Source organism: Callorhinus ursinus, unplaced genomic scaffold (genome assembly GCF_003265705.2).
Source record: "Callorhinus ursinus isolate GAN/ISIS: 27379988/994484 unplaced genomic scaffold, GSC_fseal_2.0 scaffold4, whole genome shotgun sequence".
In the NCBI taxonomy this organism is placed as follows: Eukaryota; Metazoa; Chordata; class Mammalia; order Carnivora; family Otariidae; genus Callorhinus; species Callorhinus ursinus.
The window spans coordinates 75,532,864-75,551,003 of NW_027397066.1; the positions used below are offsets into that span (position 1 = coordinate 75,532,864).

The window sequence follows — 18,140 nt, forward strand, 5'->3', positions numbered from 1 at the left end:
GCAGATTATTATTTAAGTACATACATATATATTCACTGTGTAAGATATATAGATATATATCACTTAGTGAAGTCGCACATAATAAGCCTTTAACCAATGATAGTTATTAATTATAATAATGAACAACAATAAAATCTATGTTACTGAATATATACAGACATAGAATTATGATAGTACTAGGAGTGAATCTTTATAGGTACAGTTCTCATAGTACAAATACAGTACTCAACATACTTTAAAAGATATTTTATCTTCTAAAAATATCAGTTCTTTAAAAACATTTAAAAATCAAAAACAATTTTAAATCCATGAAATTTAAAAATGTCTTAAAATTCTAATACTTTACCAAACAGAGAGAGGTTTTCTTGGAAAGTAGATGACTTTGTGACATTTTCAATTTATATACTTGCAAAGTAACAAAGCAAAAAACAAAGAAAACAAAAAAACTCTGAAAAGCATTTTAAAGTTTTGTTTTAAAAAACCTGGAAAATCAAGCACTTAGCTTTTATTGTTATTTGGGGTAATAGTTAAGGGCTCTGAAGGGGAATTGATTTCCTTTGTTTTGCCTAGTTCATTGCTTTCATTATATGCCACTATACCTCATGCATTCACAGCTTGCAACTTTTTTGTTCTCACACATAATTTGATCCTACAGTAGGTAGGGAAGAATTAATTGAAGTTATGAAAATAATGAAAACCTCTGTGGAAGTAACTGCATGATGACATAATTCAGATTTCTAAAAAAGGAAAGGAGAAAATTAACCAGATATAGTTAAAATGAATTTTAACAAACAAAATTAAATGGAAAAATAATTTAAATTACCTGAATTCTCCTGAATTTCAGACAATAAGGAAGGCTAAAACAAAAACAAAAACAGGATAAATCCAGAAAGGTACAGGGGACGGAAGGACAGTTGAAATAATATAACACTCTGAAATTTACCCTGTTCACAAGCAGTATTCAGAAGCATAAAAAAATGGAAGGGACAAAATCAGGATTATCGATAAAATAAAATGAGTATGTTGAGTTAGGTGTACTTCTCTTGGAGGATAAGTTCCATGTCTTCCTTATATTTACATCTCTAGGCTCAGCACCATGCCCCCATATAGCAGGAATCAGACTCCTTGAATTTCATCAAATTTGATAATAAAATTTGATAGGAAGCTCTTATTTTGTGAAGGTAGGAAAGAACTAATAATAGATGATGGGAGTAAAGATATTTTGGTCTCCCCCTTCAAAAAAAGACACCTTTATCAAATAATCCAGTATAGATTAGCTCTAATGAGAAAATGTCACACCAATTTTAAACTTCAGAAAATATCTAAAAAAATGTTTTATACATTGCATTGCAAGTATCTTTTTCAAATACATGGAATAATACATTGACAGATGTGATTTTATTGCCATGATTACTTTAGAGATCTCAATGATGATAGGGTAGTTTTGAGAATTGGAGAGTAAAAAAGGCAAGAAAAAATTTTAAAGCATTAAATCCAATTTTGTTAGGTTAATTATTTGAATTCACTTAGGTAATTAGAAGGAATTAGCCATAGTATCCGTTATTCAATGACATGCTTTGTAAGTATTCTATTTGGTTATAGTCATTTAATTTTACTCAGGACAAAAATGTTTTTTAAGAAGTCAGGAATATATAAATAAATATATCTACACTTAAGTAAAATTTAAGTTTTATCTGAAGCTGTATCTTAACTAGTTGGTATTAAGTTGTTTTTTGTTTTTTTTAATCAAGACAGAATTGGCACTTAAGTAATTGTAATTAATAATGACTAAACAAGGGGATAGAGAAATGACAGAGATTTATCCACTCATTCATAATTATTTGCATTGGGTGATGTGTATTAAGCCTTGGGGAAGAGAACTGGACTCTGAATCAAACTTGTCTAGCTCCTAATGTGTTGTGAACTCCTGTTGTGGCTTATTGTGTCATATAACAACTTCACTGTCAGTATATTCTTTTTTTTGTTACAATTCTGGACTAAAAAAGGCGAAGACCTTTTTTTTTCATATCTAGTAAAGGAATGAGAAAACCTTACTCTAATATAACCTTACTTCTGTATGAGGAAGAGCAGGGAGCACCTCCACACTGTGTAAGATTTAAGCCTTCCCCATATTACACGAGGCTTAACCTTTCTTCCTTTCACAAGCAAATGTCAGGAAAGAACTGTCCTTGGACACTGTGTTCCTGTCCACTGACATCATTCTGGGAGACTTGTTAACCTGTGTTTCTTCAGTCAGCCCCTCTCTCACAATTGCCAGTCTCGCCAGAAGACTCCTCGTTACCCCATCAGTTGAGTGCTTTTCAGTCTTTGTCATACTTGATATTTTATATAAAATATTTTGTGTAAGAAAAAGGTATGTGTTCACTTTCTATAATCAGGAAATGTTCTCCTTAGTCTCCATAACACTGCCTTCTCCTCATTTCTTCTTTCATCCTGACTATTCTTTCTATGTCCTTTCAGAGTGTTCCCTTTTCCATCCTTTCAGTGTTAGTATTCTTCAGGTTCTGACATAAATCCTCCTTCCTTCTTATTCCACAGGCATTTTCAGGGTAATCTTCTGTATTCCCATGGACTTCATGACCCTATATTTGCTGAAGGCTCCTAAAATGACACTTCTAGCTCAGACTTAGTCTTTATTTTCTTTAGATACATATATCCAATTCCATACTAGATTTCTCCTAACCCACTAATTCATGAATTTTCCTATTCTTCATGCAGATATCATGATTAGAGATTGGAAAAACCTCCTCAGTGTTTCCCTGCCCTTTATTCCCCCACTTGGCTAATCATTAAGTTCTGTGGAATCTGTCTCTTGAGTCAACATATTTCTCTTCTCCCCACTGACTCTTCCCTAGTGCCATCCTGCAACTCTCATCTTTGTAGGCACCTCCTACAGGAAGATCTCCTGTCTCCTCAGTTGAACCAAGTGGCAACAGTTTGCATGCATAGTACCCTTTATTCACTGTAGTAATTATATTCTGCATTGTAGTGCTATCTGTACTTTACCATGTCTCCCATAATTTTATGTATCAAAAGTAAGGGACATGTTTATTTTTGTCACTGAAGTATTTTCTGCATCTAACACATAATCTGGCTCATAGCAGATACTCAAGTATCTGTTGAATATAACACAAATGTTATACATTTAAGTTCAAAAGGCATTATTGACTTTTCAAAAATGAAGAAATTGAGGCCCAGCAATGGTAAGTACCATATCATCATAGTATCACAACTGAGTTATGGTCAAACCAAGGGATTTTTCTATACCTTTCCACCATTTCTATTCATATTAAATCATCTCCTCTCCATGTGAATGAATCCCATTTTTGTCTTTCTTCACTCACTACATTCATATGCATCACACACACTTCCAACAGTTTGGCACATCCTTGTCTTGGAAACTTTTCTAAACTGTGATTCTTAAGTGATACAGGATCTATCAATGCCATTGAATGAGAAATGTCATTGAATGACTATTCAAATTTAAGGAATCTAAGAAACATTTTAGTCAGAGATCTTTAAGAAAAAAAGAAGAGGAAAAGAAAACCTAGAATTTAAGGCATTTTTATTTTCTGTATGACTTGCATTTCAGAAAGATGATGACTTGCAGTTTAGTTTACACATAAGTTGTTCCTAAAATACATATGTACATGCATATTTTTATAGCTTACAAAAGGATACCCCCAATTCCTCTTAAAAACCAACTAGTCATGTCCATATATGGGATTTGATATTCTGTATAGCCTATATGAACTATAACAACTCAAGAAGACATGCTAATGGATCAAATAATTCTTTATTCTCTTAACAAGATATACTATTCCGAAACCTTCCGTGTCTACTGCGGGAGTTCAAGAGAACAGAGCTAAGATTTCAGAATGACTTCCATCTTGACTTACACATGTAAAAATCTTCCCAATACATCAAAATGGGCCCTCTGATTTTCTGTAAGACCTCTGAGCTGTTCCTCCCAGCTACGAGCTGCCCCAGCTGCCCAGACCAAATCAAAGAAAACAGCGAAACCCAACCTAAGGAATATCGTGGTGGTGGATGGTGTTTGCATTCCGTTTTTGCAGTCAGGCACTTTGTATAATAACCTGATGCCACATGATTTGGCTAGAGCAGCACTTTCGGGTTTGCTGCATCGGACCAGTGTCCCAAAGGATGTTGTTGATTATATCATCTTTGGCACAGTTATACGGGAAATGAAAACTAGCAATGTGGCTAGAGAGGCTGCTCTTGGAGCTGGCTTCTCTGACAGGACTCCTGCTCACACTTTCACCATGGCCTGCATCTCTGCCAACCAAGCCATGACCACAGGTATTGGCTTGATCGCTTCTGGGCAGTATGATGTGGTCGTGGCAGGTGGTGTAGAGTTAATGTCTGACATCCCTATTCGTCATTCAAGGAAAATGAGGAAAATGATGGTTGAGCTCAATAAGGCCAAGACCCTGGGTCAGCGATTGTCTTTAATCTTGAAATTCAGATTGAATTTACTATCACCTGAGCTCCCTGCAGTGGCTGAGTTCTCCACCAGTGAGACCATGGGCCACTCTGCAGACCGACTGGCTGCTGCCTTCGCTGTTTCTCGATTGAACCAGGATGAGTATGCCCTGCGTTCACATAGCCTGGCCGAGAAGGCACAGGAAGAAGGACTCCTTTCTGATGTTGTACCCTTCAAAGTACCAGGAAAAGATACAGTTACCAAAGATAATGGCATTCGTCCTTCCTCTCTGGAGCAGATGGCCAAGCTAAGACCTGCATTCATCAAGCCCTATGGCACGTTGACACCTGCAAATTCTTCTTTCCTGACTGATGGTGCATCGGCAGTGCTGATTATGGCAGAGGAAAGAGCTCTGGCCATGGGTTATAAGCTGAAGGCATATTTGAGGGATTTTGTCTATGAGTCTAAGGATCCAAAAGATCAACTTTTACTTGGACCAACATATACTACTCCAAAAGTTCTGGAAAAGGCAGGATTAACAATGAATGATATTGATGCTTTTGAATTTCATGAAGCATTCTCAGGTCAGATTTTGGCTAATTTTAAAGCCGTGGATTCTGATTGGTTTGCACAAAACTAATGGGTAGAAAAACCAAGGTTGGGTCACCTCCTCTGGGGAATTTCAACAACTGGGGTGATCGTATCCCTGGGACACCCGTTTGGAGCTACTGGCTGCTGGTTGGTCATGGCAGCTGCCAACAGATTGCGGAAGGAGGGAGGCCAGTACGGCTTAGTGGCTGCCTGTGCTGCTGGTGGGCAGGGCCATGCTATGATTATGGAAGCTTATCCAAAATAATAGATAATGAAGAGATGACCTGGAGTTTCTGTGCAACACTCGCACTAGGCAATGCCATTCCAATGTATTACTAAATGACATCCTTAGTTCCTAGCTCCTCTTAGGAAAACACGACCCATGGCCTTCTGTCAAATACTTCGCAATGAAACCTTGCTAGTGCTCTGAGCTTTCCAGAAATCGTGGCTTACTGCTCTTTCAGGGATTTCTTAGTCACCAGAATCACACAGTGACAGCGTTTAAGCAGTAGTTTTTGGTCTCTGTTTTCATTAAATACTAAGAGTTGCAATTTGGGAAAGAGGTTAGCTGAGATTTGGAGTCATCTTTATAACATTTGCAAATTATACTCTTTCCTGTTTGTGACCTAAAGACAAGTGTTTTCTATAAAATACAAACCAATGTGCCTAAAGAGACTTAATTATGGAAAGATAATTCAGAATTTAAATGTTCCTGACAACTTACAGTAAATGTTTAGATGTGTAAGTACCCTGATAACCTTAATAAAGTGAGAAAGTATTGGGAAAAAAAAAAACAAAAAAGATATACTATTCCATTGTTCTTTAGTTTCTTTGTAGGGAAAAACTCAAGAGATACCTATATAATATTAAAAAGGATTCTTTAAATAAAATGAAATATTTTAGGAATGATAATTTCCTAATGAAACCACCACAAATTACAGTGAGAAAGTTAAATATTTTATATTTTATGTAAATTGCCAGCACAAAACATTGATATGCATACAGTATGTAGATAAGCAGTGATTTTCACCATACAAAAAGATAGATGGCATATAAAAATGTTTCCTATCAGTATTTCATGACTATAATCAAGACCTATACTCTTGAATCCAGTTTTTAGTTTTTGATGAAATTTAGGAAACTCTAAATATGAACACATAAATTATATTTTGTGTCTTTAGAGTATTTATGAAATATGTAATGAACATCTGTGAGGTGTAGGATAACTCTTATTTACAAAAGGAAGAACTTTGTAACACATATATAGTTTATGATCTTATGTTAAGAACTGTCAACTCATTCTTTTAAGTCTGTATTCCACAGATGTTCATTAGACACCTACCATTAAATGTTAACAAAATCTCTTCATTAGAGGTTGAATAGATTTAGAGGCAACACTTTTCTTTTAAAGCTTGAATATAATCTGACTTTCCTATGGGTATAAATGTAACTCATATTTATTTATGATTATTTATTCTAAAAATATGCAGACCAATTTAGAAGATCTCTCTGTCTGAGGCTGTGAAGAACTTGCTCTGGAATCCTTATTTTCTCAGCCTCTCTAATTGAGGGCACCTTCGTACTTTCAGGGCATTTTACAGCCCTGAGAAGAACCTAATAAAAAGACTTTACATGCGTCATAACTATGATGAAATAAAAAGAGGAATCAGTAACACTACGAAGTGCCAAACTCAAGAAAGATTGGGAGCTTGTAGACTCAAATAGTCCTGTGTTCTTGGGTTTCCTTACTTTAGAGCTATCTCTTCTATCCACATCAAAAATTTAATATTTGAACTGAATTCATTATGATAAGATAAACAGTATTCATATGAAAAAGATTGCATCAGGATTTAAACAGTATAAAAATGCGTGTAGTTTAGTGTCAGGCCAGTTACATTACAGAGACTAATCTCAGAATTTAAAAACTTCATTTAAAAATCAGTCACCTTTCCTAAGACAGTTAAAAAATAATTTTATGAAAAAAATAATTTTATGATCCTGGTTTTGTCTTTTTCATCAAATATGTCAAATGGAGATCATTGGAAACAAATTTCATAACACAGTATGCATACTTCTTTATATCTTAGACTTTCATATGCCAGACTTTTCTTCCTCTGTGAACTGGGAAGGATAGATTTTACCATTTTTGTTTTATGGATGATGATGTCCAGAGAGGTTAAGTGATTAACTGTGTTATTTGTAAACCAACAAATAACAAAGAATCTTGAAATCAAACATATATATATTTGTTCAAATAAAAAATATATCAAATCAAAAATATATATATTCCCTTATCTGTATACAGTACTAATGTCATGAAACTTTGCTTAAAATATTGAAATATAGTATGAGAACTATTATGTGTAAAGAGATATAAAACATTGTCATATATAATGGGATCTAGCCTAGAATCTGCCCCTTAGTAGTCTGTAGCATTGCCATTTAACTTCTCTAAAACTAATTTTGTCATCTATAAAATGCACTAATGATACCTGCATTATCTTAGTGACAGACAAGTTGTACATCTCAATACCTGGAAGGATTAAATTAGTTTTATTCATTCATTTAATCATTCATTTACGCACTAAACATTTATTGCTTACATGAATGTCCAAGCATTAATAGAGGTATTGGAAGTAAATGAATGGACTTACATAGTAAGAAAAAGGAATTTATAAATCATAAGACACTAGTACAAACATAAACAACATAATCATAATATCAGACAATTATACATATTTTACATTGGTGGGGCCAGAGGCTGAAACTGCTGCAGTAGTCCAAGCATGAAATGAGAAGGGTTTGGGCTGGGAGGATGCTGACAGGAATGCCGAAGTGTTCATACTTATGAGTAACACATACGAAGTAAGAAATATAAGGGTTGGGTCTTTATCAAATAGAAAGTAAGAGAGGAAAAGAGAAAAGGCCACTATGATTTTAAACTTGAGGCAACGACAAAATGATAGTAGCAACATTAAGAGGTGGGCAGTTTTGGAGAAAGCATTGACAATTTCAGTTTGGGTCAGGTTGATTTTGAGGTGATTGGATGCATATGAGATGAAAGAAGATTCAAACTGCATCAAAAACTAATGATGTAATGTATAGTCATTAACATAACATAATAAAAATAAAAAAAAGATTTAAACTGAAGTTAGGAGAAAAATTAGCATCATATACTTTGACTTAGCAGCACTTAGTATGAAGTATGAAGAAGAATCAGATATCTGATGCAATATTGAAGAGACCAGACTGGACGTGAAAGAGTCTGTACACTGGGATGCAGAATGGACAAAAGGAGAAAGAAAAGAAAATAGTGGTAGTATCCTAGAAACCTATGAAGAAAAGGCAATGAAAGAACACGAGTCCACACTAACAGCAGAGAAGCCAAGAAAAGTGGGAACTGAAGAAATAGAATTTTATAATGAGATTATTTGTGACATTTGATAGTGTTGTGCAGTAAAATTGTGGCAATCAGAGAAAGGACAATGGATTAAAAAAGGAGTGGTTCAAGAGGACATAGTGACAGTGAATGTTTAACACCAGAATAGTGTCGAGTAGATACAGGGAATAAAGATTCATATTAGTGAGTTAGGAATTAGTGAAATAAATGATGGACAAAGAGAAGGAAGAGCCTGAATCCGAGGGAGAATGTAAGGGTTGCTTGAGAGGAAGTTCTCTTAAGGTATGATGAAACAGATTCTAAAGTTCAACAAGAAGGATGACTTTTAAGAATTTGAAGGAAAGGTTGAGAGCTTCTACAATAACACATAGGGAGTTAGAAGGTTTGAGGGATCAACAAATAATGTCCTGGAAAAATGGAGACTTAATTTCAGCTTTATTAGTGATGAAAGTTGGATTAGAGAACATGGAGCATTATTTAGAATGACAACATAATAGGCTACTTAATTCTTCACCTTGGAATTATATAGACTCACTGACCTGCCTGAGGCACAACTGAACAACTCCAGTCTCTCCCCTTTCTATACCCAACTAGCTCTGCTCCAATGAGTTTACCACAAGGTAGGTCAGAATGTGTGCTTTTGTGAGTAGACTTGCTCAAAAATTTAAAACAAAGAGCGGGGTGCGTATATACTGACAAATCAATTAAAAGAAAACAAGGACTGATAATACAGGAGGGTGTCCCTGGCAGGGAAGCAGCCAATGAATAGGTAATGTGCCCTTAGGTAAATGCCATGCTGCTACTAATATTTTAGACCTTAACATAAGTAGTATGTCAGTTAATGTGAGGGGAAATCTGTAGTGACATACTTTATGAGAAAGATGATACAGAAAATGGAAGGAGTAACACGGTTTAGAAAACAACAAAGAATCTATTCTGAAGTAATAAATATCACATGAAATCTGACTTTCGAATTTTCTCAAGCCCTTTGAAATGTATAAAGTTCTGTACAAGTATAAAAGCATAATAAAGAAAATTGTTCCAAATTCGTAGGCAAAATTAGAAAATGGGAAATTTTTGTTTAGGAAAGTTTATGTTAGAGACATGAAAACACATCAGTGCTGAGATAATTTAATCCGGTAATTTGCTTGTCATCCTGACTCTTGGATATTGTTATTTACAACTAATATAATTTTTGATGGAATAAAGCCTATACATGGGACATTTTTCACTTTACCTTATGCAAAATATTTTGTTTGTTATAGTGGACTAATATGCAAAAAGAAGTTATAATAAAAGTAGATATACTGGCAGTAACCACTCAGATAAATGATCAGTATAAATTTTCTTCTATCAGGAGGCTGATGATCTAGTATACTTCTAACTCTTCCATTACATATTTGTGTCATCTCGGACACTTTTCTTATACCCCTGGTTCTCAGTTTTATCACCTCCTGTCCTTTGTTTTCAACTGACCAAATTATGGTAGATTGATTTTTTTGTCTGAAAAAGAGTCAGTGAGTACACTTACGAAATAAAAAAAGACAGCAAAGATTAAATTGCCTCATAAAATTAAGGGATATAAAAACAGGAGGTATTTTTCAAAAGCAGAGAGAAAGGGATAATTTTGAAAGTGGGATATAGTTATGTGAATTGCATGAGGAGAAATTTGGAGACATAATTACCTTAACTTATTAAAGAAAGCAGAGTCTCAAATGCTAAACTGAGGAGTCAGAATATCTTCAGTATCCTTATGGTGTGGAAGGCATGGTTTGTCTGAGAGCCTGAATGTCGAGAGAGAGAGAGCAGAAAATAAAAGGTCAGATTAAGCCACGAGAGATATCTGCAGTTAGGGTTTTGGTTGAAGTCAAGTAGCAGTAGGACATAATGTAACTAGAGATATAGGAGGATAACTCAAATCACACACACAAAAAAAAGAAAAAAAAAACTATACAGTTTGAAGATGAAGGAGATAATTTCAGAGTCAAAGCTCCAGAAATTTCAAATAATATTTGGGAGAATAAGAAGCTTATCTTTAATTTCATTGAAGATAGTGAGAACCCATTTCAGTGGTGTTAAAAATGATACCAGATTGTAAAAGAAATGGAGGGAAACGATGGTGAGAATATGAAGGCATTTGTCATGAATTATATCTTATAGGAGTTTGGCAATGAAGAAAAATAAAGAAGAACTTCCTAAAATATTGGGATGAAATTTACTTAATTGCATATTGGCAAGTTTGGGAGGCTTTTTATCTTCTCATCTGTGGTTTGTCAGAAGTAAAGATGGTTTTTCACATTTCCTGTCTTCTCAGATTTGAGATTTGGCTTCCCAGCCATGTTGAGAATGGAGTTATCTTCAAATATCAGGGGTGTGATGTTGCATATTGGACCACAGATGCTCCTCACTTCTGTAAAGCTTTTTTATTATTTTGATTTCTTTTTTCTAGCAGAAGTTTGTATTTCACCCTCCTCCCTTTTCTCTCCGTTGTTAGAGGCTGCCACAGTGAGCTCTAAATTCTTTGGCAGTTGGTCCTCAGGGATGACTGCTGCAGAGTCCCTAGGTTATAAGGATCTATTCTTCTTCTCCACCTCACTTCAAAAATTTAAATTCTTTGGCCTCTCTGACCCATGACAGTGGAACCTGAGAGGAACTCAAATCTAAGTTGAGATGTGACCTATAGGGAAAATTGATCCAGTGAGAAAGGTTTGGTTGTGGACCATTTCTATGTTCTAAGGTGAGAAAAAGGGCCAAGAGCATAAAGGCTTCTTGAGCAGGATTTCCCTGAAAAGGTGCCACATTCTGATAACAACCACAGTAAAACAAAACAAAAGGAAAGATCACTATATATGCTAAAGATTTTCCAAAGTAATGCCCATTTTTTTATAACTTGCATAATTAAGGATTGATTCTTCTTTCTCAGATGCAAGAAAGCTTTAATTTAAAAATTAAAAGCATATTTTAGATAATATAAAGTATATGTAAATACATTTGCCCTTCAATAATTTAACAAATCATCATACTTAATTACAAAAGTAGGTTTTATTTGAAATAAAGGACAGTTTAAGCTAATTTCCATTGGATTGTTATTTTCTTCAATTTTTGCAATATATTAGTAATCTGCTGATGTTTAACAAATTACTCCAAACTTAATGGCTTATAACACAAACATTTATTATCTCATAGTTTCTGTGGATCTGGAATCCAAGTGGTACTTTTAGCTGGGTGACTGGTTCAGGGTCCTTCATAGGGTTGCAACCAAGATGCAGACCAGCACTGCAGTTATTTAGGGAAGGTCCAGCTCCAAGCTCATTCACCAGGCTGTTGGCAGACTTTAAGTTCTCACTGGCTGTTGGCTAGGAGCATCGCTTCCTTGCCTTATGGGCCTCTTTGTAGGGGAACATGCTTCAACAGGCAGCAGGCTTCTCTTAGCTGAAATAAAACCAAATTGTCAGTATTCATTGTAAGTATATGCATACTTGCTACACTCTAAGGAACCTTAATGTCGTGCAGTCATCAAAAATATGCTGCATATATTTTGCATAGAATCACAGAACCAGAATAATTTTTAATGGTATTCTTATAGTCAGTCTATGCTTTGTCAATACAAATCTGAGAATGGAGTACAAAATCACAACCTGAAGGATTCATTATAGTTTTGGAATCAATAGAGTTTCCTCTATTTTGCCAGCCCTTTCCAAAATTCTTGGCATTGCATAACATTGCTCCCTGGAAATGAAGTGGAACATCATAGATATCATCTTTTAAAATCCCATCATTTTTTACAATACCATGATATATACACACATGGTTTGAAAGAATGAAGGAAAGACAGATCAATTAGAGGTTTTGTGTACCTATCCATGTAGATGCTGGAGACACTGGCTGGGTTATAGCCATGGGGATGAACAGGCTGTATTCTGAAGATGTCATTCTCCTTTTCAAAACACTTCAATACCATCCCATCCCTTACTTTTTTAAAAAAAGACCAGACTCCTAAATTATGCTCTCATGAAACTTGTGGTAAGGATTTGCACTCTCTTTTTCTAATAGTAAGTGCTAGAAGCACTATTTTTCTTACAGTAATGGAAGAAGCATTTACTACACCTGAAATTCACTCTCCCTACCTTTCAAAAATTCTTTAAAAATCTAATTCTTCAAATCCCCGATCAAATGCTGCCTTCTCCAACAAGACTTTTCCAGTGAGCTCAACTAGTTATAATCCTCCCACTTCTGATCTCTCCAGTAAGCCTTTGTTTTTTGTTTCTTTGTGTTTTTATCAAAGGCACTATCAGATACTACATTTTATGACAGGTTATCTATCTGCATACTAGCAGATCATAAATTCTTGAGGCATTTGTATTCCCAGTGTACATCACTGAGCTTTACTTGTAGGGCACATTTAATAAATATTTGTTGCAAGATGGATGGAAATAATGAGTCCATTACTAGCACTAATAGTGCCCCTGGAGCAATTGATTTCAAATATATTTGTGGCAGAGGTCAACAGAAGATGAAACAATGACTGGTTTTATATCTCTTAAGAGCTCAGTAAAACCTTTAATAAATTTACTGTGGCTGGAAACCTATTCCATATTCATTTTACCATTACCTGTTTTTCTTTTTTCAACTTAATTTATGTGCACCTTTTATAAAATCTTCTAGGAACATTTTGTTTCATTATTTACTCCATAGTATAATTCCATTATAGTATACCATCCATAATCTGTAAGTAAATTATTCCTATGTTGCTTAATTTACTCTTCCTGTATATCAACAGTTTGGTAGATATTATACAAATATATTTTCATATGCTCATGTTATACATAGCATTTACTAACATGCTTTTAAAGAGTGTATGTGTTGTATTTAGACATTCTATCAAGTATTATAAGCTGGTTACTGAGACCACAATCAATGTCTAACTCTGAGAAAGACATTCTTGTTCTTATTATTATTCTTACCAGTTTTACCAAACACTTTATTGTCTAGCATAATCAAAGAAAGGTTTATGTCAAAATAACCAAATATAGGGTGAAGATAATCCCATTAAGATGGCTGGCTATGCATAAACTAGAGGAAAGATCCAATATTTCTACATAAGTAATTACCAATTCATGTATTAAAATAGGAATCAATTCCACATTTTTACCTTGCTAACAATATAACTACTCAAGGGACAGGTTTGTGTATAAATAAAAGGAGGAGCTGTTAACAGTTACTGAACCCCAGATTCACAAGGATTGCACAGTGCTCATGCATGTGAGAAATATCATCATTACCTGGTAATTAATTTTAAGTTTTTACCAATAATAAGCTTTTTGCAATTTGATTAGAAACCAAAAAAGAATAAAAAATTATCACTCTTAATACTCTCAAAGAATTTTTCTTTGTATTTTCCTAACATCTGTATTAGTAGACTATATTTGACCTTATATTGTTGCCAAACAAATGACATGTTGAAAGAAATGACGTATTAGGAGCTCTAAGTGAGGGGTAGGTCTCGTGCTTATTTACTGTATGATCCAAAATGGTACAGTTCTGATGAAGGAAAAAGGTGGAGAAGACAGGAGAGGGGAACATGCTTGGCAAGAGGCAGATGGACTCCTAGTATGGACATATGTTAGGTCCAGAATCGAATCTCTACTCACATGTTCTGGAGATAACCTCCCTATGGGCATCCTTCTCCTCACACACATCCTATAACCTCAGCATGGCAGAGGGGGTCACGTGTCAGATGGATTTTATTAATGAGGTTAATGAATAGTAATTCTGTTCCTCTCTCTTTTGAAGCTTTTTATAATCTGGCCACACCCTTCCAAGGTGGTCTTATTCTTTTTCCCCAGCCCACATCCTGAACTTTAAGCAACAGGAGATTCCATATTGGTTTGGGGGTGAGCTACATGATGCTAAAGCCCCTTGCAATATTTTTTAGTCCATTATTGATTAACGTTTCACAAAGATGTAGTGTCAGTCCATGCCTTTGTCTACATTCCTTTACCTGCCTGGAACATCTTCTCTTTACTCATTTAAATCCTATTTATTTTTCAAGACCTTGTACAACGCCTCCTTCTCCATAACTCTAATTTTTCTACTCTACTTCTGGTGAATCACACCCTCCTTTGAAATCTTTTTTGGATATTGCCCATACCTTGTGGTAGAGATAGCACAGTATTTTCCAAAATGTTCTTTGAATATCCCCATTTGAAATGGGATTTCTGAAGTGAAATGATTTTGGAAAATGTCACACATTCTACCTCACTGTTGGATGCTTAAAAAGAATATTGACATATCAAAAGCTTTGGAAAGTCCTGCATTAAAGTTTGTTCATCTTCTTTAACCCCACATTTCTTAAACTTCTACAAAACCACATCTTTATTTTATATAATAACTATTGCTTCCTATGGAACATACATGAGAAATGCTGGAGAAATAGAAATATTTTAGGTTTGTGGGCCAGACACTTATCTATTACAAACTTACTTCAAATATCACTTCCTTACGTTTGTGGTTTACTAACTAATCTCATGATAATCTCATTTCTCTAATTCCTTCTGTTTTGTCTTTGGCAAAATTGGAAGTATTTCACACAGAGTAGGTAACACAAATAGGTTAATATGCTTCTTCCACATTCTGTTTCCCAGGAGGCTCTGAAGTTCAGTTGTTTCATGGGGCTTGGTATATTGCCTTTGTGGAGGCAGGAAATAACGTCATGTGAATCTTAACTGTTCAGTACAATCTTACACACTCTAGGTATAGGAAGATGAGTTCAGTCTGAGCAAAGCTTCATAGTTTGGATACATTATTTTGTTTACATTCAGAAACAGTATTCACCACTTAAGATGTAAAAAATATGTAGCTATTACAGTCATTGGAAATAGCGTTTTTTGAATTCCCAATTTTGGGTGCTCTTTGTCACTCTTTTGTTACATTAACCATACTACTGAGAGTTTGTGGCTTTTTGGATTGTTTATATGACCTCACAGATATATTCATCCTCAATTATTTCAAATACAGAAAATATGATTATCATTCATGTTACTCCTAATACATACCTAGAAGATCACAGTTTTCTAGTGGTGCTATGACTTTGGCAGTTTGATAATTCAAAATATTTATAAAACCATTTTTGTGAGCAGTTTTATGTTCTCTAGAAAGCAAGTGAATATACCTAAGGTACACTTTAACACAAACAGTGAACTCTCTTAAATAGGCATATTCAAAAGTACAGATGAGTAATTTCATTTTATCTAGATACACATTTTTTTTTTTTTAACTCTGACAATGTTTGGATTAAAGGTTTCAAAGAAGATTCTTTTTGCTTTGGATCCATTTCTCACAATTAGTCTAGCGATTCATTCTGCCTGGAGGGCCTCATTTGTGAGTTCTCTCCTCTGTAACAACATGAAATCCCTTTGGAAAGAACAAGTTGAGTTTACTTAGACTGAGGCCATTGCAATGACAAACAGGAAAAATTCAGTTTTGTGTTTAACTCTGTAGGCTGTAAATGAAATTACTTAGTTTTCTCTCAGGTTAATGGGCACTGAATGACACTTAAATGCTACTGCAATATTCTAATAATTTCCAGTGCTAATTAGTACAATATCAAATCAACAGTGAACATAATTAATTTTTTTTCTCAATTTGAGGATAAGTATCATAACTTTACAACTAACCTAATGATAGGTATTTCATTAAAGTTAGGCAAACACTGCATGTTGCTATAAATATTTTTACAAGTTATGTTCCAAACAGTGCTTTAGTCAATTCTCATTTTTTTGGCATTGGTTTTTTTGGCATTGGCTTTATTTCCAGACCCTTGCAGGTCAGACAGATGTTGCCAAGTTCCCATGCCTTAATTGTGCCAGATCTGGAGGTATATAGGAACACAGACAAGCACTGGCTGTAATGGGAAGAACTTAGGCTTTGGAGTCCAATCTTGATTTGCATTTTGGCTCTCTAAATCACAATTTTGTTATCCATAATATCTACCTCATAGAACTTTAGTAAAGATTTAAAGAGGATATGTATGTAAAATGCCTAACAGAGTGCAATAATCATATAGGACTCACATATATATATATAGTTCTTTTCTCCTATGAAATTCTGCTATGGGATTTACAGACTCATATTTATCAATATAAATCATGTGAATATTTTATTTATAATTCTAAATTATCCAGGCTGACTGTCTTTTTTCTTTGGCACAGAGAATTGTGAAGTTGATACAACCATTTTCTCACGAATTTGAGACTGCCTGGTGCCAGTGCCTATGGAATAAGCCTTATCTGCGTGGTTTTGTAAAGGATTAAATTGTAACCTCTCACTATGCACCCCCCCCCCGCCTTTCCAGTTTAATGATTAAAATGAGTAATATTGTTGGGATTCTGTGCTTTAGTTAAGCTTTTGGAAAGTTCCAAAAATGAGAAGCTACAAAGAAATGGAATCAGTTCTCTTTTCTGATAACTAGAAGCACATTTCCCACCATTTCTTGTTTGTGGTATCCTTCAAGAGCTGGTAGGTTTATCAAATTTTCTGCCTCAGTAAGGTGTGAGTAATATATAAACTAAAGAATCCCTGGGTTGGAAAATTGATTTTATGCTTACAGTGGGTGAAAATTATTAACAAGCCTAATAATAGTAGGAGTAATTTTTCTGTAAGAGCTACTATTTTCATTTGCAAAACATAACAGGGGAGAATTACGTATAATTCTAAGTTTTCTACCTATCTTGGAATATAATTCTATTAGGAACACTGATACTCAAACTTCAGAATATTCATGTATAGAGAAATACACACTTCAATGCTTCTTGCTTTTTATTCGCTAGTGAATGCTTAGGATATTGTACTATTATTGTAGATCTTTTTCTTTACCAAATTTTCAACATATAACTAATGAGTAAAGCCAGTCAACTCATATTATTTTTGGTCTCAGATTTATGTAAAATTAATTACATCCTAAATATAATTGTGTCACATTAGCCAGGTATTTTTCATTATCTTCCCTCTGGCTCCAACTTACTCAATTATTCTTACTTCTCTACAGCTTCTCATGACCAGTAATCTCCAGATACATGAAATAACTTCTGTCAATGCACAACTAAATTTTTCCATTTCTCTGCCTCTCTTACTTTGTTCCTTTCTCAGTATGTCCTTCCTCTACTCATATAATGTATAATTCTACCTATTTTTTAAGGTCCAATTCAAATGACCTTCATCCACATAATATTCTCTGATCTACCTATGAACTCTGAACCATTTTGAATCTCTATAAAGTTTAATTCAAATATCATATATAGGGTACATTGCATTTTATTATGTATTTAAGAACTTATAGGACTATCTTATCTTCACTACTAAACTATACATTCAGTGAAGCCAGAAACTATGTTTGTGTCATTTAATACTTAGACTTTCTTTTACATGGGAAAAATAAAACTCTTTAGGAGTTAAGCAAAACTAAATTCATTTCCAAAACTAATTTTAACATAGTCATAAAAATATGAATTTTATGTGATAGACATTAAATACTTGCTAGCATACACAAATAAATAGAAGGTCCAAATTTGATTAAGAAAACAGTGTTGCCCTCAAGGACAGACTTTAGCATGGAAAAGAGAGACATACAATCATTATATTAGTGTATGGCAAGATGTAATGATTGTAGGTTGTAAGACACTTAAA

At 34.4% G+C, this 18,140-nt stretch overlaps 1 protein-coding gene and 1 pseudogene across 5 annotated transcripts in view; both read left to right on the forward strand.

Moving 5' to 3' along the window:
* The window catches only part of GRID2 (glutamate ionotropic receptor delta type subunit 2), a 1,442,323-nt gene that overhangs the window by 234,783 nt on the left and 1,189,400 nt on the right, over positions 1-18,140 (forward strand). The gene's annotated exons all lie outside the window — the stretch shown is intronic.
* On the forward strand, positions 3,882-5,539 carry LOC112825419 (trifunctional enzyme subunit beta, mitochondrial pseudogene; annotated as a pseudogene).